Source organism: Triturus cristatus, chromosome 11 (assembly GCF_964204655.1).
Source record: "Triturus cristatus chromosome 11, aTriCri1.1, whole genome shotgun sequence".
NCBI classification, from domain to species: Eukaryota; Metazoa; Chordata; class Amphibia; order Caudata; family Salamandridae; genus Triturus; species Triturus cristatus.
This window is the reverse complement of record NC_140594.1, coordinates 528,452,812-528,480,131: the sequence shown is the minus strand read 5'-3', so window position 1 is coordinate 528,480,131 and position 27,320 is coordinate 528,452,812.

The following is a 27,320-nucleotide window of genomic DNA, read 5'->3' as shown; positions in this document are numbered from 1 at the left end:
CAAAATCAATTAAAAAAAATATGGGAATCACATATGTTATAGGTAAGAATTAGCATTTAAAAAACCATACAAATTCACTGAAAAAACCATGGGTTTCACACATGTTATAGTTAGGGATTAGCATTTAAAAAACCTTGCAAATTCACTGAAAAAACCATAGGTTTCACACATGTTATAGTTAGGGATTAGCATTTAAAAAACCTTGCAAATTCACTGAAAAAACCATAGGTTTCACACATGTTATAGTTAGGAATTAGCATTTAAAAAACCTTGCAAATTCAGTGAAAAAACCATAGGTTTCACACACGTTATAGTTAGCTGGACATTTCACTCGTAAAAAACCAATGAAATTTCCCCGTTATAGTTAGTTAAGCTAACTATAACTCGCGCGCCCGCAATGCACTGCTGATGACGTCACATATTACATCACTCATGACATGGTCAGTGACATCACTCATGACATCACTGATGACATCTCAAATGACATCACTGATGACATCACTGATGACATCATCCATGTGATAGAGTGGCAGATCTCCTCTCACCCTAATATAACCTTTGATACACACATTCAAAAATAGAGACTGAAATTTTCAAAAAAATGGACATACCAATACCAATTACAACAACCTCTTCAATAATTCTAAGAACCACATAAACATCCACTCATTCACCAACAGTCCTGTACAGTCACTCATTCGTGTACTCACACATCATATGTACTCATACACCTATACATCCTGTAACACAATGCCTCTCATCCATAGAGTTACTCACACACATAGTTACTCATGCTAATAAAGAATCAAACATACATTTATTTGCATATACAGTTATACACACACCACCACACTTACTTCTATGGAAATGTACACATACTTAGTCTTTTAAACAATCACTTATAGAAACACATACTTATTCATACAGGAACTCTTTCAATCTCTCACTCTCACATATACTCACTTATATACACCAATAGTCACATATACTAGTTTAAAACATATGTAGTTACTCATAAAGACACTATTGAGACAGCCATTCACTCACTAACACACCCATACACACACTCTTCCACCCATACAGTCCTGCACATATGCTGTCTTCAACACATACAAACAGTGAGTCACTCATTCATGCACTTATGCACTACGTAATACCCCCCACCGAACCATACAGACACTCAGACACTCATACTGATACTCAAAAAACCAACTAATAACCTATATAGACACTCATGTAGCTGCTCACCAACCGATGCAGCCACTTATACACAAAGTGAGAGACTGATACAGGTATTTACACATTTAAACATTACTCACTTAGCCATGTATTCAATAAGATACACTTAATCAGTCAGTAATACAATCAATTTTTCAAAAACAAATCATCCATTTAGACACTTATATACTCATTTATTCTTCCATCGACCTTGAGATATACATATATAAAACATATGTAATTTTCAGAAAAACACACATTCACTGGATGGTGTCATCAGTGATGTCATCAGGGATGTCATTTGAGATGTCATCAGTGATGTCATGAGTGATGTCACTGACCATGTCATGAGTGATGTAATATGTGACGTCATCAGCAGTGCATTGCGGGCGCGCGAGTTATAGTTAGCTTAACTAACTATAACGGGGAAATTTCATTGGTTTTTTACGAGTGAAATGTCCAGCTAACTATAACGTGTGTGAAACCTATGGTTTTTTCACTGAATATATATATATTCACTGAAAAAACCATAGGTTTCACACATGTTATAGTTAGCGGAAATTTTACTGATAAAAAACAAATGAAATTCCCCCGTTATAGTTAGTGCAGGCAACTATAACTCACGCGACCGCAATCTTCTGCTGATGCTAATACTGTATTTAGACACTTATTTGCCCATGTCTTCTTCCATACATTTTTAGCTATACATATATTACAAATATTTTTTTTTCATAAAGACACATATGTCATCAGCAGAAGATTGCGGTCGCGTGAGTTATAGTTGCCTGCACTAACTATAACGGGGGAATTTCATTGGTTTTTTATCAGTAAAATTTCCGCTAACTATAACATGTGTGAAACCTATGGTTTTTTCAGTGAATTTGCAAGGTTTTTTAAATGCTAATTCCTAACTATAACGTGTGTGAAACCTATGGTTTTTTCAGTGAATTTGTACGGTTTTTTAAATGCTAAGTTACTTTACGCCATTCGTGGCGTGCGCGCCCACTTAACGCAGTTCGTTCCGTGCGCGCACTTTACGCAGTTAGTGCCGTGCACGCACGGTGGGCACGCGGTGCGCTACGCGCACCGCGTGCCCACGTTACGCTAGATGGGCCATGTACGCACGATGCGCTTCGCGCACCGTGCGCACATGGAGGACATATGATGCACTTCGTTTTGAAAGGTAGTATTTAAATTTTTCGTAATTTTTATAAGCCCTGCACAAATGGTGCAATTCGGGCACCATTTGCACACGGGGTGGACAGAGTGTGGATAATTTTTTATTTTATTTTATTTTTTTTAAATATTATAGTTTATCTCAGATGTAATAAGCCATGCACAATTGGTGGCATTCGGCCACCAATTGCACACGGGGTGGGGAGAGTGTGGATAATTTTTTTTTTATATCATTTTTTACCGTACCCGTACGGTAAGCGTAATCGGCGAAATTAGCGAAAAAAAAAAAATCAGTTTTTGGCCTTGGGGGATCTTTGGGGACTCCCTCAACATGGCTATGTGTGTGGGAGCTGTCTAAACAGCCCCTTTACATGTTTTTGTGCTTTGTATTTTCATCATCACTCTCAGTGCGAGAGAGAAAATGGCGGCCGCCGCTTCCTGGTTTCGGCCGATTCGAATGTTTACTAAGATCTAAGAGCCAATCAGAATTGCGCTCGCTCACGCCACCGTACGCGTACGGTAAGCGTACCGTAAGCGCACCGTAAGCTGGCTCAGATATATATATTGATTTAAAGGCTATTTTCTCAGAATCTACTGAACAGATTTACACCAAACCTACAAAAGGCACTTCCTTGACCTGAGGACTACCTCTCTGCCAAATTTCAAGTAATTCTGTTCAGCCGTTCGGGCTGTAGCCCTGTCTAAAGGTCCTATGGAAAAATGCATGGGAAAAACGCGTTTTGGGACCCCCCTTTTATCTCAGCCCCCGCTTGACGAATCCCCCCGAGACTTTCAGGGTAGGAGCGGAGCGTAGCGCCCCACCTATTTTGAAAAATTCGCGAGGATTCGTCGACCGGCGCCAATGTTATTCAAAATAGAATGTTGCGGATTTCCTATGGAAACGTGGTCCTAACTATAACTACCTACTGGCGACCGCCAGTAGGTAATATATATATATATATATATATATATATATATATATATATATTATAGTTAGGACCTTGTTTCTATTCAAATAGCGTTTTTTCTTTAGCCAATATCTTTGGCACCGTTTGATGAATCTTCGTAACATATTCAAAACTAGTGGCACGCTCCGGTCAGCTTCTGTCTTGAAAGTTTCGGGGTGATTCGTGAAGTGGGGGCCGAGAAAAAAGGGGGGTCCCAAAACACATTTTCCCCATGTTAGTTTCCGTAGGAAACTTTAGACAAAGCTACAGCCCGAACTGTTGAACAGAATTACACCAAATTTGGCAGAAAGTTCAGAAAGAGCCCTTTTTTCAAATGTTGTAAATCCATTCAGTAGTTCCTGAGAAATTAAATAAAGAAAACTTTTGTTATCTGGGCGGAGCCTAACCACACAAGCACGAGCTTGCCTCTGATTGGCTGCCAACACTTCAAACCAGGAAGTGTTGGCAGCCATTTCATGCCTCAGACGGAGGGAAAAATAAAAAGGTAAAAGAAAGACAAAAAAACAAAAAAGGGGGCAGGATAAAACCCCCCAGGCCTGCTTGACCCCCAGGCCCAAAAAAAGCATATATATATTTTATTTTAAATTGGGCGAGGTCGCGCCAAGTGCCTGAATCCGTCCGAAAATTTTAAAAAACGAAGCGCGGTCTCCTGTGCTTCATTTTCAAAGCCCCCAGGGGCGTGGCCTCAGACCACCTCTCTGCAATCCAGCTCTGTGGCGCATTTTGGAGGTACCTAGTGGGCTAGTTGGCCCCCAGGGACCCTAAGCATTCAAGGGGAATTAATTCCCCAACTAACAACGTGCCAGGGGGTTGGTTTGCAGAGTGGTGGAGAAAGGGGGCGTGGCCTATGTCTACCTTCCACAATCCAACTGCGTGGGGCTTACTGGAGGTAAGAAGTAGGCTAGGTGACCCCTAAACGACCCCCAGCAACGAACAGGATTTCAATCCCCATCCAAAAGTGCGCCAGGGAGCGTGTTTGTAGAGTGGTTGGCAAAGGGGGCGTGGCCTTCTCTTCGAACTTAGCAATGCTGCTGTGTGGGACTTACTGGAGGTATTAGGAGGGGTAGTTGGCCCCCAAGGATGTCTTTGGGGGCCAACTACCCCTCTTGTTACCTCCAGTAAGTCCTGCACAGTGGGATTGCTAAGATGTCTTCAGAGGCCTTTCCCCCTTTTCCCACCATTCTGCAAACGCGCCTCCTGGAGGACTACGGGCTGGGGGATTACGTCCAATTTACTCCTGAGGGACTTTGGGGGCCAAGAAGCCCTACTGGTACCTCCTGTAAGCTCTACGCACAGGAATTCCTGAGCGCTGGTCGGACGCCCAGCACCCTTTCTCCACCACTCTGCAAATGCGACTACTAGTTAAAGAAGTGTTTGCAATGTAATAGGTTTCGCATTTGCGAGAATTAGTCCTCCTGGCATTGTTAATGCAAACGATTGTTACTAATGTTTTTTGGAGTGGAGTGGATGTACGTTGTGTGTAGTGGAATTATGTGGTATGTTGTGCAGTGAAATTATGTGGATGGAAAGTATGTGGTATTTAGCGTATAGGAATTATGTAGAGTGGGATTATGTGTTATGGAGAATAATTATGTGGTTTGGTAGTCTGTGTTGTGGAGTGGTAACCTCAGGTTTAGATGTTCAACTATGAACTCAGTGAGACAAAAAAAGATGGAATCACTGAGGAGCACTTGTGGACCTAGTCAGAGGTATGAGCAGGGCCACTTTAATTATGTGACTGTTTAGCTGCACCGACTTTTGCACAATTATACATTTTCTGCATTAGCCACTTAATTCATCCTCTGCACCCTAATCTGCAGATTTGAACAAAAAAAAAGCCTTGTTTCTAGCTGCAACGGGTCAAACGTTACCAAAAATGCAGCAACAAGTGGGACAGCGTGGTGGAAGGCCCTTTGCAAATCTAGAATGGTTATGTGTTACTTATTGCTAAATCGGGGTGTTAAATTGATACTAATGGTGTGCAAGCCACACTTGCTTCCCTCTGTGCCTTTCTTGCCTCTTTCTGCATTTCTGTTGCTTCTTTCTGCACATTTCTTTCTTTTTCTGCACTTCTCTTGACCTCATTCTGCAAATCTCATGTACTTTATGCACCTCTCTTCCCTCTTTCTGCACGTCTGTTGCCTCTTTCTGCACCTCATGTGCTTGTTTTGGCACACCTGTTGTCTCTTTCTGCACTTGTCTTCCCTCTTTCTGTACCTTTCCTGCCTGTTTATGCATCTCACTTGCCTCTTTCTGCACCTGTCTTGCCTCTTTTTGCACCTCTGTTGGCTCTTTCTGCACTTCACTTGCTCCTTTCTACACTTCTCTTGCCTCTTTCTGCACCCCTGTTGCTTCATTCTGCACTTTCCATGCTTCTTTCTGCACCCGTCTTGCTTATTTCTGCTCCCCTGTTGTCTCTTTATGTACCTCTTTTGCCTCTTTCTGCACTTTTCTTGCCTTTTTCTGCACCTCGCTTACCTCTTTTCTGCACGTCTGTTGCCTCTTTCTGCACCTCATGTGCTTGTTTTGGCACACCTGTTGTCTCTTTCTGCACTCGTCTTCCCTCTTTCTGTACCTTTCCTGCCTGTTTTTGCATCTCACTTGCCTATTTCTGCACTTTTCTTGCCTCTTTCTACACCGCTGTTGCTTCTTTCAGCAATTCTCTTGCCTCTTTATGCACTTTTCTTGCCTCTTTTTCCACCTCTGTTGCCTTATTCTGCACCTCCTTTGCTTCTTTCTGCACCCCTGTTGTCTCTTTCTGCACTCGTCTACCCTCTTTCTGTACCTTTCCTGCCTGTTTTTGCATCTCACCTGCCTCTTTCTGCACTTTTCTTGATTCTTTCTACACCTCTGTTACTTCTTTCAGCAATTCTCTTGCCTCTTTGTGCCCTTATCTTGCCTGTTTCTGCACTTCTCTTGCCTGTTTCTGCACCCCTGTTGCTTCATTCTGCACTTTCCATGCTTCTTTCTGCACCGGTCTTGCTTCTTTCTGCAACCCAGTTGTCTCTTTATGTCCCTCTAATGCCTTTCTGCACTCTTCTTCCCTTTTTCTGCACGTCTGTTGCCTCTTTCTGCACCTCATGTGTTTCTTTCTGCATCCCTGTTGTCTGTTTCTGAACTCGTCTTCCCTCTTTCTGTACCTTTCCTGCCTGTTTCTGCACCTCTCTTGCCTCTTTTTGCACCTCTGTTGGCTCTTTCTGCACCGCTCTTCCTCCTGTCTACACTTCTCTGGCCTCTTTCTGCACCCCCGTTGCTTCATTCTGCACTTTCCATGCTTCTTTCTGCACCTGTCTTGCTTCTTTCTGCATCCTTGTTGTCTCTTTATGTACCTCTTTTGCTTCTTTCTGCACTGTTCTTGCATTTTTCTACACCTCTATTCCCTCTTTCTGCACGTCTGTTGCTTCTTTCTGCACCTCATTTGCTTCTTTCTGCACCCCTGTTGTCTCTTTCTGCACTCGTCTTCCCTCTTTCTGTACCTTTCCTGCCTGTTTTTCCATCTCACATGCCTATTTCTGCACTTTTCTTGCCTTTTTTCTACACCTCTGTTGCTTCTCTCACCAATTCTCTTGCCTCTTTGTGCACTTCTCGTACCTGTTTCTACACTTCTCTTGCCTCTTTCTGCACCCATGTTGCTTCATTCTGCACTTTCCATGCTTCTTTCTGCACCCCTGTTGCCTCTTTCCGCACCTCATTTGCTTCTTTCTGTACCCCTGTTGTCTCTCTGCACTCGTCTTCCCTCTTTCTGTACCTTTCCTGCCTGTTTTTGCATCTCACTTGCCTCTTTCTGCACATTTCTTGCTTCTTTCTACACCCCTGTTGCTTCTTTCAGCAATTCTCTTGCCTACTGTGCACTTCTCTTGCCTGTTTCTGCACTTCTCTTGCCTGTTTCTGCACCTCTCTTGCCTCTTTTTGCACTTCTGTTGGCTCTTCCTGCACCTCACTTGCTCCTTTGTACACTTCTCTTGCCTCTTTCTGCACCCCTGTTGCTTCTTTCTGCACTTTCCATGCTTCTTTCTGCACCAGTTTTGCTTCTTTCTGCACCCCTATTGTCTCTTTATGTCCCTCTACTGCCTCTTTCTGTACTTTTCTTCCCTTTGTCTGCACTTCTCTACCCTCTTTCTGCACGTCTGTTGCCTCTTTCTGCACCTCATGTGCTTCTTTCTGCATCTGTTGTCTCTTTCTGCACGCGTCTTCCCTCTTTCTGTACCTTTCCTGCCTGTTTTTGCATCTCACTTGCCTCTTTCTGCACATTTCTTGCTTCTTTCTACACCCCTGTTGCTTCTTTCAGCAATTCTCTTGCCTCTTTGTGAACTTCTCTTGCCTGTCTCTGCACCTCTCTTGCCTCTTTTTGCACCTCTGTTGGCTCTTTCTGCACCTCACTTCCTCCTTTCTACACTTCTCTTGCCTCTTTCTGCACCCTTGTTGCTTTATTCTGCACTTTCCATGCTTCTTTCTGCACCTGTCTTGCTTCTTTCTGCACCCCTGTTGTCTCTTTATGTACCTCTTTTGCTTCTTTCTGCACTGTTCTTGCATTTTTCTGCACCTCTCTTCCCTCTTTCTGCATGTCTGTTGCTTCTTTCTGCACCTCATTTGCTTCTTTCTGCACCCATTGTCTCTTTCTGCACTCGCCTTCCCTCTTTCTGTACCTTTCCTGCCTGTTTTTGCATCTCACTTGCCTCTTTCTGCACTTTTCTTGCCTTTTTTCTGCACCCCTGTTGCTTCATTCTGCACGTTCCATGCTTATTTCTGCACCCCTGTTGTCTCTCTATGTACCTCTTTTGCCTCTTTCTGCACTTATCTTGGCTTTTCTGCACCTATCTCCCCACTTTCTACACATCTGTTGCCTCTTTCTGCACCTCATTTGCTTCTTTCTGCACCCCTGTTGTCTCATTCTGCACTTGTCTTCCCTCTTTCTGTACCTTTCCTGCCTGTTTTTGCATCTCATTTGCCCCTTCTGCACTTTTCTTTTTTTTATATAACAAATGTATTGAAAACACAGAGACATTATTACAATTTAGTATTTTCTTTCTGCTGCAACGAAATACAATTCAACAATGTTCATGGACTGTACGCATTCAGTACTATGAGAAGTTATAGTCCTGGCCGTCTCAGCATTGCCATGTCCGCTGTCGGTGAGGTACAAATTTCCCCTCTATAGGCATTCCAGCCACCCCATTTCTTATCCCATTTCTTGGGGCAGCCCCTCATTTTGTAGATCTTCTTCTCCGCTACCATGCATCTATCCATCTCCGCCACCCAGCCAACTATTAAGGGCTGTCTATTTGATCCCCAGAGCGTCGCTATAGCCCGTTTGACCAGCAGATACCCCAGTGCCGCCAACTGTTGCTCGAGTTCCGTCAAATTTGTGGCCTCCCAAATGGTCAGGATCCCCAACCTTGGTGTCAATCGGATCTGTTTACCCAGTGTGTCTGCATTTTCTTGGTTGCATTCCCCCACAGAAAACGTATTTCGGGACAGTCCCACAAGACATGGTAAAAAAATGCTTTCTTGGCAGCAGCCTCTGAGGCACAAAACATCCGTACGGCTTCCTATTTTGGCCAATACCACCCCAGGAAGGTAGGAGCTATGTAGAATTTTTAGTTGTATGAGGCGAAAGTGATGGTTTATTGCTGTGTCCCTGGGGGACATTAACGCTAATTGCCAGTCTTTGTCATTTCTGCACTTTTCTTGCTTCTTTCTACACCCCTGTTGCTTCTTTCAGCAATTCTCTTGTCTGTTTGTGCACTTCTCTTGCCTGTTTCTGCACCTCTTTTTGCACCTCTGTTGGCTCTTTCTGCACCTCACTTGCTCCTTTCTACACTTCTCTTGCCTCTTTCTGCACCCCTGTTGCTTCATTCTGCACTCTCCATGCTTGTTTCTGCACCTGTCTTGCTTTTTTCTGCACCCCTGTTGTCTCTTTATGTACCTCTTTCTGCACTTTTCTTGCCTTTTTCTGCACCTCTTCCCTCTTTCTTCGCGTCTGTTGCCTCTTTCTGCACCTCATTTTCTTCTTTCTGCACCCCTGTTGTCTCTTTCTGCACTCGTCTTCCCTCTCTCTGTACCTTGCCTGCCTGCCTGTTTTTGCATCTCACTTGCCTCTTTCTGCACTTTTCTTGCTTCTTTCCACACCTCTGTTGCTTCTCTCAGCAATTCTCTTGCCTCTTTGTGCACTTCTCTTGCCTGTTTCTGCACCTCTCGTGCCTCTTTTGTACCTCTGTTGGCTCGCTCTGCACCTCACTTGCTCCTTTCTACACTACTCTTGCCTCTTTCTGCACCCCTGTTGCTTCATTTTGAAATTGACATGCTTCTTTCTGCACCTGTCTTGCTGCTTTCTGCACCCCTGTTGTCTCATTATGTACCTCTGTTGCCTCTTTCTGCACTTTTCTTCCACTTTCTGCATTTCTCTTCCCTCTTTCTGCACATCTGTTGCCTCTTTCTGCACCTCATTTGCTTCTTTCTGCATCCCTCTTGTCTCTTTCTGCACTCGTCTTCCCTTTCCTGCCTGTGTTTGCTCCTCACTTGCCTCTTTCTGCACTTTTCTTGCTTCTCTCTACACCTCTGTTGCTTCTTTCAGCAATTATCTTACCTCTTTGTGCACTTCGCTTGCCTGTTTCTGCACTTCTCTTGCCTCTTTCTGCACCCCTGTTTCTTCATTCTGCACTTTCCATGCTTCTTTCTGCGCCTGTTTTGCTTCTTTCTGCACCCCTGTTGCCTCTTTATGTACCTCTATTGCCTCTTTCTGCACTACTCTTGGGTTTTTCTGCACTTCTTGGCCTTCTTTCTGCACCCCTCCTGCCTTTTTCTGTACCTCTCTTGCCTCTTTGTACACCCATCCTACTTTTTTCTGCACCCCTCTTGCCTCTCTCTCCACCCCTCTTCCCTCTTTCTGCACTTCTCTTGCTTCTTTCTACACCTCTGTTGCTTCTTTCAGCAATTCTCTTGCCTCTTTCTGCACTTCTCTTCCTTTTTTCTACGCCCCTCCTGCCTCTTTCTGTACCTCTCTTGCCTCTTTCTGTACCTCTCCTATCCCTTTCTGCTCCCCTTTTGCCTTGTTTACACCTCTGTTGGTTCTTTCTGCACTGCTCTTGCTTCTTTCTGCACCTCACTTGCCTCTATCTGCATTTCACTTGCTTTTTTGGCACCCCTCTTGCCTCTTTCAGCACCTGTGTTGCTTCTTTCTGCACTTCTCTACCTCTAACTAAGAGGTAGTTTTAATCCCTCTGCCCTATTATGTACTAGGGCCATACAGGGGAGGTCATGCCAATCGCAGGGGTACCCCAACACATAGTGTACCCTAGTTAATGTAGGTGTTTTCACTGTATTCTAAGTGTCTTTCAGCATAGCACTAGTCAGTTACCACCAGTACCTATCAGCAAAACGTTGGGGGCACAGGATGACTTTGCAACAAGGTCTCTTTCTGCTCCTCTGTTGGTTCTTTGTGCACATTTCTTGCTTCTTTCTGTACCTTTCTTCGTCTTTGTGGACTTCAGTTGCCTCTTTCTGCATTTCTCTTGCTTCTTTCTGTGCATTTCTTCCTCTTTCTGCACATGTCCTACCTTGTAGGCATAGTTTGAAATCAGCATTAAAAAGCCTTTGAAATTCACAGAAAAAAACACAGGTTTCAGGGAAGTTATACTTAGTTGGACATTTCACTCGTACAAAACCAGAGAAATTCGGCCGTTATAGTTAGTTCAGCTAACTATAACTCGCGCCCCCGCAATGCACTGCTGATGACATCACATATTACATCATTCATGACATGGTCAATGACATCACTGATGACATCTCAAATGACATCACTGATGACATCATCCAGTGACTGTGTGTTTCTGTAAAGTTTAAATATGTTTCATATATATATATAGGCCAAGGTGTATTGAGGAATGAGTGGGTGTATAAGTGTCTGAATGGATGATTTAGTAGTTGCGTGAATGTCTGTATAAGTGAGTGAATAAATGTGCCTTACTGAATGCATGGGTTAGTGACTGATACAGACATTCACACAGTTTAGTTTGTCAGTTGTGTGTATAAGCGGTTGCATGGGATGGTGAGTAGCTGAATGAGGGTCTATATGGGTTATTGATTGGTTGTCTGAGTATCTGTATGGGTTCCTGAGTGTCTGTGTGGGTGGGTGAGGGGGTGTGACTCTGTGCATAGATGTGTGAGTGGGTGATTCACTGGGTGTATGGGTTCAAGAGTGCATCTGTGAAGGGCTGTATGTGTGGGTGAGTGTGTGTATGGGTGTGTTGGTGAGTGAATGGATTACTCAGTGGTACTTTTGTGAGTAACTGCATATGTGAAAGGCAGTATATGTGAGTGTTGGAGTATATAAATGACTATATGTGAGAGTGAGTGATTGTGAGAGTGGCTGTATGGATGAGTGTGTGCTTGTATCAGTTATTGTTTAAGAGTGTAAGCATGTGTTAGTATATGTTTGAATAAGTGAGGTGGAGTGTGTATAACTGTATAGGTGAGTAAATGGGAGTGTGATTGGTTCTTTGCATGACTGACTAGGTGTGTGAGTAACTCTATGGATAAGTGGCCGCGTGTGAGTGTCTGTATAGATATGTGAGTGCATATGATAGTGCCGTATTGATGGTTGACTGCATGTATGAGTGACTGTATGGGTGAATGAGTGGATGTGTGTGTATACCTAGGAATTAGTGAGTGGGTATGCACTAACTGGTATTGGTGTGTCTATGGTTTCCAAAATGGTAGTCTGTATTTTAGAGTGGGTGTATCAAAGGTTATATTAGAGTATGAGGAGGTGCATCAGATTATCACATGGATGATTCCATCAGTGATGTCATCAGTGATGTCATTTGAGATGTCATCAGTGATTTCATCAATGATGTCACCGACCATGTCATGAATGATGTAATATGTGACGTCATCAGCAGTGCATTGCCGGGGCGTGAGTTATAGTTAGCTGAACTAACTATAACGGGCGAATTTCTCTGGTTTTGTACGAGTGAAATGTCCAACTAACTATAACGTCCCTGAAACCTGTGGTTTCATATATATAATACATATATATATAAATATATAACATATATATATATATATATATATATATATATATATATTTATTTTATACACACACACAAATATTCACTTAAAAATAAAACACTAATTACTATGGTATAAAACATTCCGTAAAATAAAGTGAACAACAAATATATATATATATATATATATATATATATATATATATATATATATATATACACACACACATTTATAATTATACATGCAAAGGGAATTTTACAAAACGTCTTGGACCTCTTGGAGGAGCACTGCACCTGGAAGCGCAGCCAGACCAGAAAATGAGGGTGAGAAAGGGGTTAAAGCGCTCACATGGGGGAGCGTGAAAAATGTGTTTATTTCACCAAACCACAAGACACGTTTTGACCCACTCTGGCTTGGTCACATGACCTCAGGTTACAAAAGTGAACTAGATATAGACAGTGAACATAGAAGTTGGCTGACCCAACATGTAAAAATGGGTGCCATCTTGGAAGAGAGAGAAGTTGAGGGAAAGACAGCATATATGACACAAAATCCAAAACTAATCCAATCCCTCAGGTTAGGGTACAGTCTTGATAAAAGATAAATGCAAATCCAAATATGATATGTGTGGCATACAAACATGTTTTCTCAATATAAACGCTGTATGAAATAGGCATCATGTAGATATCATTCATGAAGTATTAGTGCAAGACAACTTCCTAATATATGTTTAGCTAATAAGGCCCAAGTGGGCAAATGCAGCATAGAATAGCATGGAACAAAAATATCAAATGCTCGTACATTATGTGGTGATGTCCCAAAATAAAACCCATGTGGCTAAAACTAACTTGTATCATAAATGCCTGAATAATTTCAACATTTGCACAGACTTATTGCAAGGGAATTCCTCAAAATATACATAATGTAAACAAATATATATATATATATATATATATATATATATATATATATATATATATATATACGTGCCACAGTAAATTGTCTCTCAGTCAAGCCCAAGTTAGCAATGAATGTTTGATGATGCCTCAGATGGCATTGGATACAGCCCTGTCCCAAGGGCAAGCCCATAAAAATAATGTGAAGTTGTAAGAAGTGTGTGCAAAAGACCATAAATGAAGAAAAAATCAAATAAAACTTAAGTGCAAAAGTAACTAAACCAGGGGTTTCAACAATGTCATGAGAACTGACACTCAAAGGCGAAATATTCTCTTATGCAGCTAAGAAGGGGGTGGAAAAGAGGTTGTGGAGAAGGGAGGGGCGAGGGGGAAAAGGTTGAAGGAGAGGGGGGAAGTGGAGAAAGGAGATACGGAGGCTAATTTCAAGTAGCATAATCTAACTTGTGGTATAATCTAGTCCTAGTAGAGCAAGCCCATCTAAAATTGCATAATTTAGATCAAAGAGTCAGTATATGCAAGAAAGAATATAAAATAAAAAAAATCTACTTTAGTGTTCCAACCCCCTGGGGTCTTGGTTTCTTCGTTTATGACATATTTAGAGTCATGGTGCCTCAGGTTCAGCATTCTATTCCCTCTCTGATGGAGTGTGGGACTTGGTTTATTATGAAAAAGACCAGTTTTCTCCTATCACTGTTGGGTGCCTTACTGAAGTGGCGGGCCAGAACTGTTGAGGGCAAAGACTAACTGTAGTTCACAAGAAGCATTTGACACTGACCGAGAAATCATGCATGCCAGATTCTGCGAAAGAGCATTTCCAAACTGGGCAATCTATAACAGTTTTGTACAGAGTTACTCTCATACAGAACAGAACAGATCCCTCAGGGGCACTCTTGTCCATAGTGATATTACCTTTAAAAGCAATACTGTGGTGGGTAACCTACGAGGATTTTTAGCCCCTAAAAGTGAAAAGTATGTAAGCACAGCTGTAACAGAACAGAGTAGGAGATCCTCCCGAAAACCAGAGGTAAGAAAATAACCAAATTTCTGATTTGAAGCTCTCAATATGTATTATACTCCCTGGGATGTCCATGCAGTATAACAAACTATTGCGTCAGAGGAAGAAGGGAAGACTAGACCCACTCCTTTTTTAGAACAGTACCTCCTCCTCCAGTGGGGTAGACAATATCTCAGAGGGACAACAGTAATATAGGAGAAGACAGAGGTAGGGGAGCAAGAGGACAAGGAACAGGGGGAAGAGGAACAAACAAAGGAAGATCAGATAACTACAGCAACCTCAAGTGCTTGGTTGGAATGAGCAAGGGGCCAACAACAAGGAAATAGTAATAGAGGGCCACCATCAACCAAAATAATGGTAAATCTATCCCACAGACAACTTACAGACATTGAACTATCAGTAATAGCACAAGGCCTTTCCTTCTGTCCCTCAAACAACTGTAACTACGTACAAACAAATCATGTTTACATATGTTAGAAAAATAGACACAGACAACAATATCACATGCACATCATAACTAGGAAACAGCATCAGGCTATAGAATGTCTAGCTAAAGACCCAGAGAGTGTTATTTGCCCAGCTGACAAAGGGGATAACATTGTTATCATGCCCAAAGAGCAGTACTAAAGGGAGGACATAGGTAGCTTAATGACAATGAGTGTTACACTCCCAAGCATGGATATCACAAGACCGTTATTACTTTTTGGTACAAACTGCAAGATTGGAGGGACCAATGACTTCTTTAGAATGAGGAATTTAATTATCTAATGAAAGACTTCCCTTAACTACCAGGCCTCTATCCCTTTCCTAAGATCCACAAAAACAGTACCAACCCACCTGGTAGGCCTATTGTGTCCTCTAGGACTAGTGCCTTGTAGAACACTTCCAGGTACATAGATTTTTTTTCTTAGAAACTTTGGGCCTAATTCACAAAAGTAATCCGAGACGAAATCCTAACTTCGGGACTTTCGGTATTCACAAAGTGCATTTAGGAGTAGTAAAGTTAGGAATCCTAACGTTACTTTCCTAAATGCCCCTTGTGAATACCGAAAGTCTCAAAATTAGGATTTTGTCTCAGTTAAACGTAAGTTTTGGTCTTAAGTTTAACTTTGCATGCCAGGCATTGTTCCGACTGTATCCCTTCTTGTAATGCACTACTCCCAAGAGTGTCAGCCTGTTTTCAGTCTGGGTGCCATATATCAGTCACTGTCCAGGACCTGGTCAGACAATCTGTGGAGCTGTGGTTGTACAATTCGAAGTCAGCAGGTTCCAAAGTCTTCTCTTCTCCGCCGCTGGCTTGGACCTAATAATGTTGGTTTTCTAAGTCCTCGGGACCTTTATTCATTGGAACTGCGGGTCCCAGCATATGGGAACAGCAAATCCTTGATTGGCACCCAGAGACACTGTGTCTACGTCCCTGCAAGCGTCGCGGCCGGGAGCCTCTCACCTTCAGGAGCAGTTCAGCTGGGCGAGCGATGTGTTGATTTTGCCAGCATTGGAGGGCGCAGTCTTTCCCTGCTTCTCCAGCTTTCCACGGGGTCAGTCAGACCCAGATTATAACTCCCTGGCTGTGTAGGTGCCAGTAGCTGTTGTTCCATGGCCATAAAGCCCTGGGGAGGTGGGGGTCCCCGGGGCTTGGGGAGGGCCCGCGATGCCCCCGCTCATAATTTAGGAAAGCCCCAGGGAGGTGCTATGGGACCCCCCTGACCAGGCTTAGGGGGTCAGGGTGTTTCTACCTTGCCCCCTTTTTGTATTTTTTATTGTTTTTTTACCTTTTTTCTTGTGACTCGTTTCTACCGAGTCACAAGATGGCTGCCAACACTTTTTGGTTTGGAGTGTTGGCAGCCAATCAGAATCAAGCTCGTGCTCTGGGGGGTTCACGAATCCTCCTCGCTCACCAGATATCGATATTTTTTATTTTTTAATTTCTCAGGAACTTTTGGACGGATTTACACCATTTAACAAAAAGAACGTTTTCTGAACCAAGACCTACCTTTTTGCCATTTGGTGTAATTCCGTTCAGCAGTTCAGACTGTTTGCTTTGTCTATATTTGCCTGTGGAAATTAACATGGAGAAAATGCGTTTTGGGACCCCCCTTTTTTCTCAGCCCCCACTCGACGAATCACCCCAAAACTTTTAATGCAGGAGCTGACCTGAGTGAACCATTTGTTTTGGAACTTTTGCGAAGATTCATCAAATGGCGACAAATATATTGCAAAAGAAAAAACGCTTTTCGTTTGGAAACTAGGTCCTAACTATAACTACCTACTGGCGACCGCCAGTAGGTAATATATATATATAGACAAAAAAAATATGTTTTTTTATTACAGTGTAAAAAAGTGAAAGAATATTATCACAAATACAATGTTACAAACATATATAAATAATTGTACAAATACAATGATTATAAATTCTTTTGAAGTAAAAGAAAATCATTCTCCTAAAAATAAATAGCAAATTCGATAAATTAATAGAAATTTAAAAAAACATAGAATATAAAATAACAACCCACAACTAAATTAGTATATATAATAATTTACTAGCATTACACAAAGTATGTGCCTTGAAATATCTCAGCGAGGAAAATGTTGCACTTCGGAGGCGTTAGATGCACTATTCCCAGCCTAGTCTAAGCAACAGTCAGGAAAATGTTGGATGTCAGAGGAGTTAGATTTAATACTCCTAGCCCAGTCTAAGCAACAGCTGGGGAAATGTTGGACTTCGGAGAGGTCGGATTTACTATTCCCACTCCAGTCAAAGAAATAGTAAAGCAAATGTTGGACTCTGAAGGAACTACAAATAAAATTCTACCTCCTATGTTTTTTTCTAGAAACATAAATAGCTAGTATTTAAAAAAGTAAGATCATATATTACATAAAATCAAACAAATATGTTTTCTTTAATTAACAAATAATAAAGTTAAAACCTGTAAAAAAAATTAAAAAATAGCATAAATATAATTTACTTCCCCTATCTCAACAAAAGCAGTAAACACCTGAAAAGTTAACTTCAATGGATATTTTTTTTTAAATGAATTAGGGACAGTGACAAATACAGTGTATTAACAATACAATTCATAAAAGTTATTATTAAAAACACTTAACTGTAAATTAATGAAAAATTGGAAAATATTATCTCCTACATTAAAACATATATATTTACCAATCAAATATTAAGAACAGTTAATTAGATAAAAATGTGTTAACTTCCCACCTTAAACTCTTAAAACGCAAACAAGCCACGACTGAATGCACAAAGTTAAAATATAAAAATAGTATAAAAAAAATAGCAATCATAAAATACAAAATGCATAATTACCAATTACTCAGTTAAATATCTTCTAACAATTGTTTAACAATAATAGCACGTTTTTAATTTAAATAACTTGCATACCCTATTCCCCTAAAAACCAAACGACCTGCAACTGAAAAAATATTCTTTAGAGACATGTAGCTGCAGATTCCTCATCATAGAATTCTCCCCAGGCACTAGACTGAATCCGGAGATCTTTTTAACAGTACCTCTGCACATTGATAGAGGGCGGTGAGTGACTCTGTAGCAACGTCGTCTCCCGAATGTTAAGTCAACGGAGTCCATATAACCCCTCCTGGCGTCAGTTCCTTCTTTTTCACGCTAGCAACGCGGATCAGAACTGCAGTTCCTCTTGTCGTTTTTCATCCTACTTGACGTTTTTTGTCGACTGGACAGTGTGCTTTTTTTGTACCCTTTTTCAATATCCTTGGGGTTCAAGCCTTGTGAGTCCTGTGACTGACAAATGTCTTCCACGGACCCTCACTCAGTATGCATGAGGTGACTGAGCACTATGACTCCGACAAGTGCGACTCTTATTGTCAACTCCAACAGGAGGTGTGAAGAGAAAGTCACATGAAGGCCATTGCGGCATGATGACACAGTCATCGAAGTTTTCTCAACAACCTTGGTCCCCCGCGATCCACAGACCAACTGCATGTCCGCTCTAGGAGCTGTTCCCGCAGGCATCATTCTCCATTGACGTCCGGAGGTAAGTCTAGGCGTTGGCAGTCGAAGTTATGGCCCAACCCGCCTTCATTGCCTACCGCTGCTCCCACTCTTCTGTTGAAGTATTGGGAGATGAGTATGCCTGCACCTCCCCACCTATCCTAGGGCTAGAGCAAATTAGACCTAATGAGAAAATATTATCAATCTCTTTATTCTATTATTGGGTCCTCACCTTGCTCTGGAGCGCCCGTGGGCCCAACGGAGGTGTATAAGGTTGTGCCTGTGTCCCCGCAGGTGGGTTCTCCCTCGGTTTCAGGTCAGCTTCTGGTTTCTGAAACCGTAGAGATGCTGGTGGACAACCTGGTTAGGGTACCACCTTCCGTGCCTGCTTCTGGTTTTCTGACTCTGATGTCAGCATTAGGCTCCTGTCTGCCGGTTCCAAAAGTGGTGCCATCGCTGACGCTCCTTCCGATGTCGAGGTGTCACCTTCTCGGCTCTGACTGGCCTTAATTACAGCATCACATGTGGCGCCCATGGAATTCACTGTCCCAAACTTTTCCTCTGCTCTCTGGAGTCCTTCTACCGGTTTCATATTCTGTGGAGCATGGTTGTGGAGGTAATGAGGAAGGTGTGGTGTGACCCTATCCCATTTCTGACTCAGTTGCACCCACTATGCAGTCTAACTGGTTGCTTGACTTGGGTGATGCCAGTCGCTCAGAATGTTCTTCAGCTTCCAGCCTCCTGTCTACTCCTGGTTTGGCTACGGAGGCGAGTTCTGCTGTAGCAGACATGCTCAATCAAGTTTCTGTTGTATGGGATTTGTAACTTTCTTCTATGGAATTGTCAACAGACCCTTTTTAGCATTTTGCATCCTGACCAGTCGAAAGCGTAGAGCCTGTCCTTCCTTATAGTTAATGTCTTTTGGATATCCTGTTGGGTACTTGGGCTAAACCTGAAACAGGGCTCCCTGTGGATCGCTGTATTTCTCACAGACATCGTACGGTCCCGGAGGATCCGTCCTGTCTTTTTAGATACCCATCTAATCAGAGCTTTGTGGCACAGGCTGCTTTAGCCACCCAAAATATTGATTTTATCCCTCCTGTCCCTCTGAAAAGAGGCCAGGAAACTTGGTGCGTGTGGTATGCGTATTTTCTCTTCTTCTAGCACTGCCCTGCGATCTCTAAACACTTCCTGTGTCCTCACCCACTTCTCCCATGCCTTGTGGGACTGAGTTGAGTGCCTCATGCCCTCCCTTTTGGAGGAAGCCCAGAATGCTCTTGTTCCATTGGTACAAGATTGTTAACAAACTGCCAACTTAGCATCTGCTGTGATATACCACTGATTCTGTTGGTCACGCTATGGCCTCTTCTGTAGCTCTTCGTCAGCGTGCATGATTGTGTACTTCCAGATTTTCATAGGATGTGCAAACAACTTTGATTGACATTCCTTTTGATGGCGGCTCCCTTTTGGGTGCACATGCTGATTTGGCTTTATGCCGTTTCAGATATTGTAATGGTAGTACTGAGTCTTAACTCTGTGGTTTGTACTAGATTTCTCGGGGAAAATTTGTTTCCCCTTGTTAGTCTGTTATCAGCTTTCAAAGGGCGGAGTACTTCACTCCCTTCCAGGGTTACATCCGGTGTAGTGTTCCTGCTTGCTGTAGGTGCTTTTCTTCTATTTTATGCTGTCAGTGACAGGTTTCGTTTTCCAGCCATCTGGACATATCTTACGTTGCGGCACTGTGGGAGCCTGCGCTTACAGTTTCTTTGTGCCGCTTGATTTCTTTCTACCCCAGGACTTACTCTATGCTGGAATTCTGTTTATGTTATATGGATACACTGTAGCCTTGTTTCCTATTTTTGGGGACCTTATTTTGTATTCCCAATGGGCATTCTGTGAGCTACATATACACTTAGTATCCCTTATAGGGACTTTAACTTGATTTTTTACCCTGCTCTTTACCTCCATATGGGCGATAGTAGTACCACAAGCAGGCCTGCTCTTTGGCATGTGTAGTTTTCGTTCCGGTCTACCACCTTCTTCGGTCTTGGACCTTCTCTTTGTTTTATTTTGCTTTGTAGCACAGACAGAATTTCTGCTTCTCATCTTCTCTGTTTCTGTTGGATCAGGTCTAAGGTTCCACGAGTCCACCTCTACCTTACGCGGTATTAACTTTCTCTAATGCCCTAGTGCTTTTGGCATCTTATTGGCATACTTAAGTGTGCTCCTGATGCTGTTAATCTCCAGCAGCTTGGTATTTTTTATATCTATTTTACCCTTTAGGTGTTCTTACCTTAATAATTGGGTTAAAACCACTGCTGTTTCCTGCAGGGTTTGTATGCATATCTGCAATCACACCCATGGAGTAGGTGTTGTGTCTGCTGTTCTCTTCATTTCTGTTCCCCTTGGAACACCAGTCCCTTTGCTTGTTTGGATGCATGTCTAGTATCCTTATTTTACGGGAAGCTAGGTTTCCTTTTCTTTTCCTGTATGTTCACTTTTCCCCCCTTCCCTGGGAGGGGTTCTGTTTACCCCCTTTTTTGGTGTGGGTATTTCATTACTTTTTCATTGGGCATATCCAACTATGTACTTCTACTGCTTCTGCAGTCATCCAATAATGTTTTTTTCCCCCTTCCTGTGGTTTGTTCCCTTCATACACTGTATTCCCGGTTTCCGTCTAGAGCTTTGTTTTGTTTTTTACCCGTTTCTCAAGCGCCCATGGAACTTTGGTCAGGTGTATTACCTGTTTCCTAAGTTTCTATGGGTTAGACAAAGTGTGATTGTCAAAATCGGCCATTTGTTGCCCTTAGTTTCTGCCAGCTCTATGGGTTAGACAAAGTGTGATTGTCAAAATCGGCCATTTGTTGCCCTTAGTTTCTGCCAGCCTTTTGCTTCACCATGGTGGTCTTATTCTTCTTCTTCTGGACTTTCCACATGCTATTATTCTTTGTTTAACCATTACCGTCTGCTGACAACCTACCTCAGTCAGAGGCGTTGGTTCTTGGACGGTTGCCCTTTGTTTTCCTCTAGTCGGCGATGTCTTTCAATCGTTCGATAAGTCTTTATTTCGATTTAACAAAAATCATAAAAGACATTTACATTTAAAATATTAAAACATTCCATTTCCACAAATAATATAAAGCTGACACAAAAGGAAAGTACATCATCTAGTAATTCCATCCGAAAATACAAACAATATTTAATCAAAACCCCATGCCTATTTACAGTAGGTGCCACATGTATATTTGTGACTATATAAAAGAACTAGGTATCTACATTAAAAAACAAGTTAGCGCAATCTCATCTTATTGGCACGAATGGTCCACATCCAGTTTAAAAATTTGGCAACCGCAATTACTATAGGTTCCGTTGTGTCTGTCTTTAGAATCCTAAATGCTTCGCTGCCGGTGTTAATACCCTTAGACAAACAGATTGGTTTGAGACACTTGTGCCTCAGTTTTTTATAGGCTGGGCAAATGAATAAGATATGCACTATAGATTTGGTCTGGGTCGGGCAGAATGAACATTTGGTGCAGATCATAGTACACCACTTACCAACAAATGAATTAACTGGGAGTGTGCCCACACGAAATTGGTGGTAACGTTTCCTGTCATTAGAAACGTAATAAAATCGCAGTATCCTTCATATTCGGTAACATCTTTAATCTACAAAAACTCTGGATAGAGACGAAAAGCGCTTCATGGTAACGATGCTCCAGTAAGTCTCATTAAAATCCTTTCTAGAAGGAAAAACATTGTCTACAGGATTTTCCCACAATCAACTCAACCCCATCGCACTAAAAATAACTTTTGCTGCCTCAGCCAGGGAATTTTACACGCACTGTCAGCAACGCTTACTTCGAGGAGAGCCTGTGCATACCGGGAAAGCTCAGGGGTAACCCAGAGCCTTCTCCAGTAAGCCACTGGTCTATAACGTGCCATATCCTCGAAAAAATGACAACCGAAATCTAAATAAAGGGGCAGTGTAGATTGTGGAAGACCAGTTATACCCCTCAGAAATTTATTTGGGGAAATCGTCAGTGGTGCTAAGTTGCTAAAACCCCATAATTCGGCCCCATACAGGACAGAAGCACTAATTTTTGAATTGTAAATTTTTAACGGGAGGGCGAGCGGTTTTGTATGTGAGAGACGCTGTTCCTTTAATAGGGCACCAGACAATTGTGCATCATTAAGGACCAACTGATCTATATGTGGTTTCCAATTGAGTTTGCTACCTAAAGTTATACCCAGGTATGTGAAAACTTGAGTCTGCTCTAATGTGGCTTCATTCATGGCTACTCTCCCTTTTACGATCTTATGTTTATGTAGCACCATGAACTTGGTCTTGTACACATTGACTATAAGGCCATGGTCCCTGCAGAACTCCTCAAATCTATCAATCGCAGTCTGCAGACCTTTCTGGGTTTTGGAAATGAACAGAGTATCATCTGCAAACATAAGCAGGGGGATCTTCATGCCAGCAAGAGTAGGGGCGTCGGTTGGATGATTCATAAAATACAGAATCACCCTGTTTTATATACAAAGAAAAAAGAGTTGGAGCCAAAACGCACCCCTGACGAACCCCTCTGGCAATCGGAAACCTATCTGTCACCCTCCCATGCTGACCCCATCGAACCTGTGCAAAATTGGAATTGTGGAGTTTGATTAAAAAGGCCAGTAGTTCCAAGGGCATGCCCTGTTCCGCAAATACTCTCCACATCTTTGCACGTGGAACTAGGTCGAATGCCGACTTGAGATCTACAAAAGCAGCATATAATGTACCGCCTCTTAAAATCACCACGCGCCAGTAAATTAAAACAAACCTAAAAACCTGGTTGATAGTGCTCGTGTGTGAGCGGCACCCAGCCTGCAATGCAGAGAAGATGTCATAATCCTCTATCCAAACCTGGATTCGACTCAACACGAGCCTGGCAGTCACTTTCTGTAGACAGTCGATTAAGCTTATGGGCCTATAATTACCTGGATTTAAACGATCCGCCTTTTTAAATATTGGAAGGATCTCGGCTCCCTGCCATGAATCTGGTATTGGGGAGCCGTTGGCAATAGCATTCGCTAGGGACTGAATATAAATTACCCATGTAGCCTTATTTTGCAAGAACACATCAGCAGGTACACAGTCCAACCCAGGCACTCTACCTCTCTAGACTGAGTTTAGTGCTAGATCTACCTCCTGCCTAGTAAAGTGCAAGGGGGGAATACCTACAGGAATCAGGGATGGTTCATGATCTGCAATAGCAAACTGGGTCTTGAAATGGCATACCCACAGTTCGGGTGCTACATGATAACTAGGTGTTTGACTTGGTTTCCCCTTACCCCACTTCACCAAATGCCAGAATGTAACCATATTTCTAGCTTTACTGGCTTTGAATAACTCGTCCCAATATTGCTCGTCCCAATCCCTTTTCGCTTTATATTGTACAAGCTTGTACTCCTCCCTCGCGCTTTTGATGCTGTCCCTATTCTTGGATCTTATGGCCCTGGCTAATGCTTTGTAAGCTTCCCTACATGATTTCCGGTACCATGTATCCACCAATGGGCCATGATTTTTTTTCTTACATTTTTTTACATTAGTTATAAAAAAGCCCATAAGCTTGTTACAAAGTTCATTATGGATGAGAATAACTTTGATGTCAATTTCCTCCTGTGTAACACATCTTTGGAGATCTACTGTTGCATTATGAACCAACTGCCTCATAAGCTCCAATTGTTCCTCATTATTAATGTAGTTTGACCATTTAACTCTTCTGGTATCGGTACTAAGCTGCACTTCAATATAGGCGCTTTCCGTTGCCTGTTCTTCAGTGACATGGCGTCCTTTCAACTGCAAAGACAGTGCTACGGGGTTATGGTCGCTTTCCACCCGTTCCATGACAGCCATATCCATAAGGGAAGGCCAAAGTTCCTTGTTGAGAAAAATGTAGTCTATACGACTACTTCTCAACCCGTTGCTAAAAGTTGGGGAACCCTGCCTATCCGAGTCCGCCCTCCCATTTGCAGCCCTAATCCCTCGTTCCAGACATAAAACTTTAAGCTGAAGTGCAGCTTCCGTCCATTTTTTAATAGGGGTTAGTGTCAGTTGCGGAATGTTCAGTTGAGAATCCTCCTCTAAGCAAAGATCTACATCATTGATGTCTAGTGGTTCAAATGAACAGTTAAAATCACCTGCTACTATTAGGTTACCCGTACCTTTGTACTGATCAAGATAAGAGTCCAGGAGAGCAACGATGTCAGAGGCTTTACCACCAGGCATCCCTCTCGCGTATACATTAAAAATTAGTAGGTCCGTGACATTCGGAATCTGAAGTTTAATTAATAAAATATCTCTACTATCAATATCCAATTGCGGAACTTTATACCTATCAATCTGTCTCACCCAGATTGTTAAACCCCCCATTGGTCTCCCCCTCGGACCAGCCATAGCAGGTTTAGAAAAATGTAAATGTAATCCACTGACCAGGTTTCCTGAAACACCAAGATGTCATGGCCTTCTATGAAAGATGACCAATCTATCGACGATAATTTATTCTTTAACCCAGCAATGTTCCAGGAGACCAGTAGAAGATTTAAATCACTATGACTTAAATTTAGACTGGGTGGTAGCAAGTTGGAACAAGGTGCAAAGCCGGGATCTATTACACCCACCAAAGGACTCACTATGCTCGAGGGTGGCTCGCTGGTTCTAACAACTTCCCCGACTTTATCTTCCCTGTTAATAGCTCTGAGCGGAGCTTTAAATGTGAACAGGGGAAGAGCCCCATGCACCTGAGTAACAAATATCGAATGATCCACTCCTGGCTCCCTAGTATCGTACATCTTAGAGCTAGTGAAGCAGGAATTGGATTCAAGTCAATCATTGTCCTCCATCGAACCAAAAACCTCAAATTTGTTAAAGGTCGGAACCGCAAAGTTATGAGGGCAGACATGTTCACAGGTATCCTTTGTACTCCCCCTCTATAATTAGTGCTTTATTGATAAAAATAGCATAGCGGGAGAAAGTTAATAGCATCTTTGCATAGTTTAAGTGACGCTGCCCTGTCCAAAATTAACTGGACCAAACCTGGAGACCTGAAACTTAGAACTACACAGTCACCATCATAAACCTTGTCGGATTGACCAACCCAGGAGACTCTTCGAACCATCTTAAACTCAGAGAGGAGATGGTTCCCGATACCAGTCCTATTGTTCAAGAAATAAAGGGCCTTGTTCTTAAGGGAAGACCAGTGTTCTCGAACTGGGGCTTGGAGTCTCGGAACATTTGCCAATACAATAGTATAAGGGAAACATTAGTAGATATACCCCCACCAGTACTTTGCATTCTAGCCTGAGGACCCTTAGGTCCTTCCTTCTGTAACAATGGACCACTTTGTGAAGGTAATAGCGATGTGATAGGTTTCTGGGAAATTGCTATAGAGGGGGGAGGACAAGCCACAAAGTGTGGAAGTGGATCAGGTGCTATTCTATCCTCCTGACTCAAGTCAGTGGACTCAAGCTGCCTAATCCCAGAGTAGACTTGTGGGGCTTTAAAAATATGCTGTTCAATTTTTTCTAATCTCTGATCTATTGCAGCCAATTTTGACAATAGGGGGTCAATCAGCGCTAGGAGCTTAACTTCAACCCGCTTAAAAAAATCATCTTGAGCCTGCAAGGAATAGGGCTGTTGGTTCTCAATGGAAATTCTGTCTATGACAGCACACACATTTGTATTTAGGGGCATAGAAGATGCAACAGAGCCTCCCCCCCCCTCCCTGTTACCATGGGCTTGTGTTTCGCCTGTTTTGGAACCTGCTGGCTAGTTTTGGGAGCACTACGCCATTTCCTTATTTTTTAACTGGGGATCACCACCTAGGGCCAGGGTTGTCTTTTGCCGCCAAGTGATCACATTAGCAGAAGTAACGGGCGGAGAGGATAATAAAGTATCCACACTACATACAGTAGAAAGCCCTAGTTGTGGACTTACTGTGGGCGCTGAGGGCGGTTGGGAGCACAAATTAGGAATAACATTAGACTCTAATGCTGAAGTTAAACCTATGGGGGGGCATAGTGGATCTAGGGAGAGTCGGCGTTCGGTCAACAATCTCTTGTATTAACAAGGATTCTGCCCGAGAAAGAAAAGCATCAAGAGTACCCACCACTCCCGTCCCCGTCGCCCCTTTTCGCGTAATCTTGCTCATTTCCCTAACTTAGTGAGGAATGACTCTAAAACAACTGAAAGTGAGATAAAAACCAAAAAGGTAGAGAAAAACAGTAAACAGGTACTGTGTCTCGCTACTAACTAAGCCCAGTACAATGGGCTAGAATGGGACTAACAATGACAGGGAGGTGGCCCAGCCCAGCCTCTTCCAGCCCCTGACGGGCACAGACGGGCCCGCCTTTGGTCCGGGACGCCGCAGGTGGAGAGGCAGCGCTTTAAGCACGATGGACCATGCTTCCCCCCTCACTCGCGGCAGCTGAGTACAGTCTGGTGCACCCTGGGGACTGAAGTCCTCGCCCCGGGTGATGCGCTGGGCTGTGATGGAGAGAAGCAGCAAGGCGTCCAGCAGAGCGTCCTTTATGCCCCGACCTTATTCCTGGCACGCTGGTCACAAAAACGGCAAGTAAAATCTCCCGCGCTGCGGGGGGAGAGGCAGCGCTTTAAGCGCGATGGACCACGCCTCCCCCCTCACTCGCGGCAGCTGGGTACAGTCTGGTGCACCCTGGGAACTGAAGTTCTCGCCTCGGTTGATGCGCTGGGCTGTGATGGAAAGAAGCAGCAAGGCGTCCAGCAGAGCGTCCTCTATGCCCCCGACCTTATTCCTGGCACGCTGGTCACAAAAACGGCAAGTAAAATCTCTCCTTTCACTTCCTACTCTTATGTGGCATTGTGTTGCCATTTTCCAGCTTCGTCTTTCTGTCTCTGTCCTTCCGTGATTACTTCTGTTCTTGCAGTGTCCTTCGTTCCGCTGCTTCTTTGTCCTTCCACACTCACTGTCTGAGGATGTGAGTTACCTTCAGAAGAGTGGATATACTTTTGCTGTACC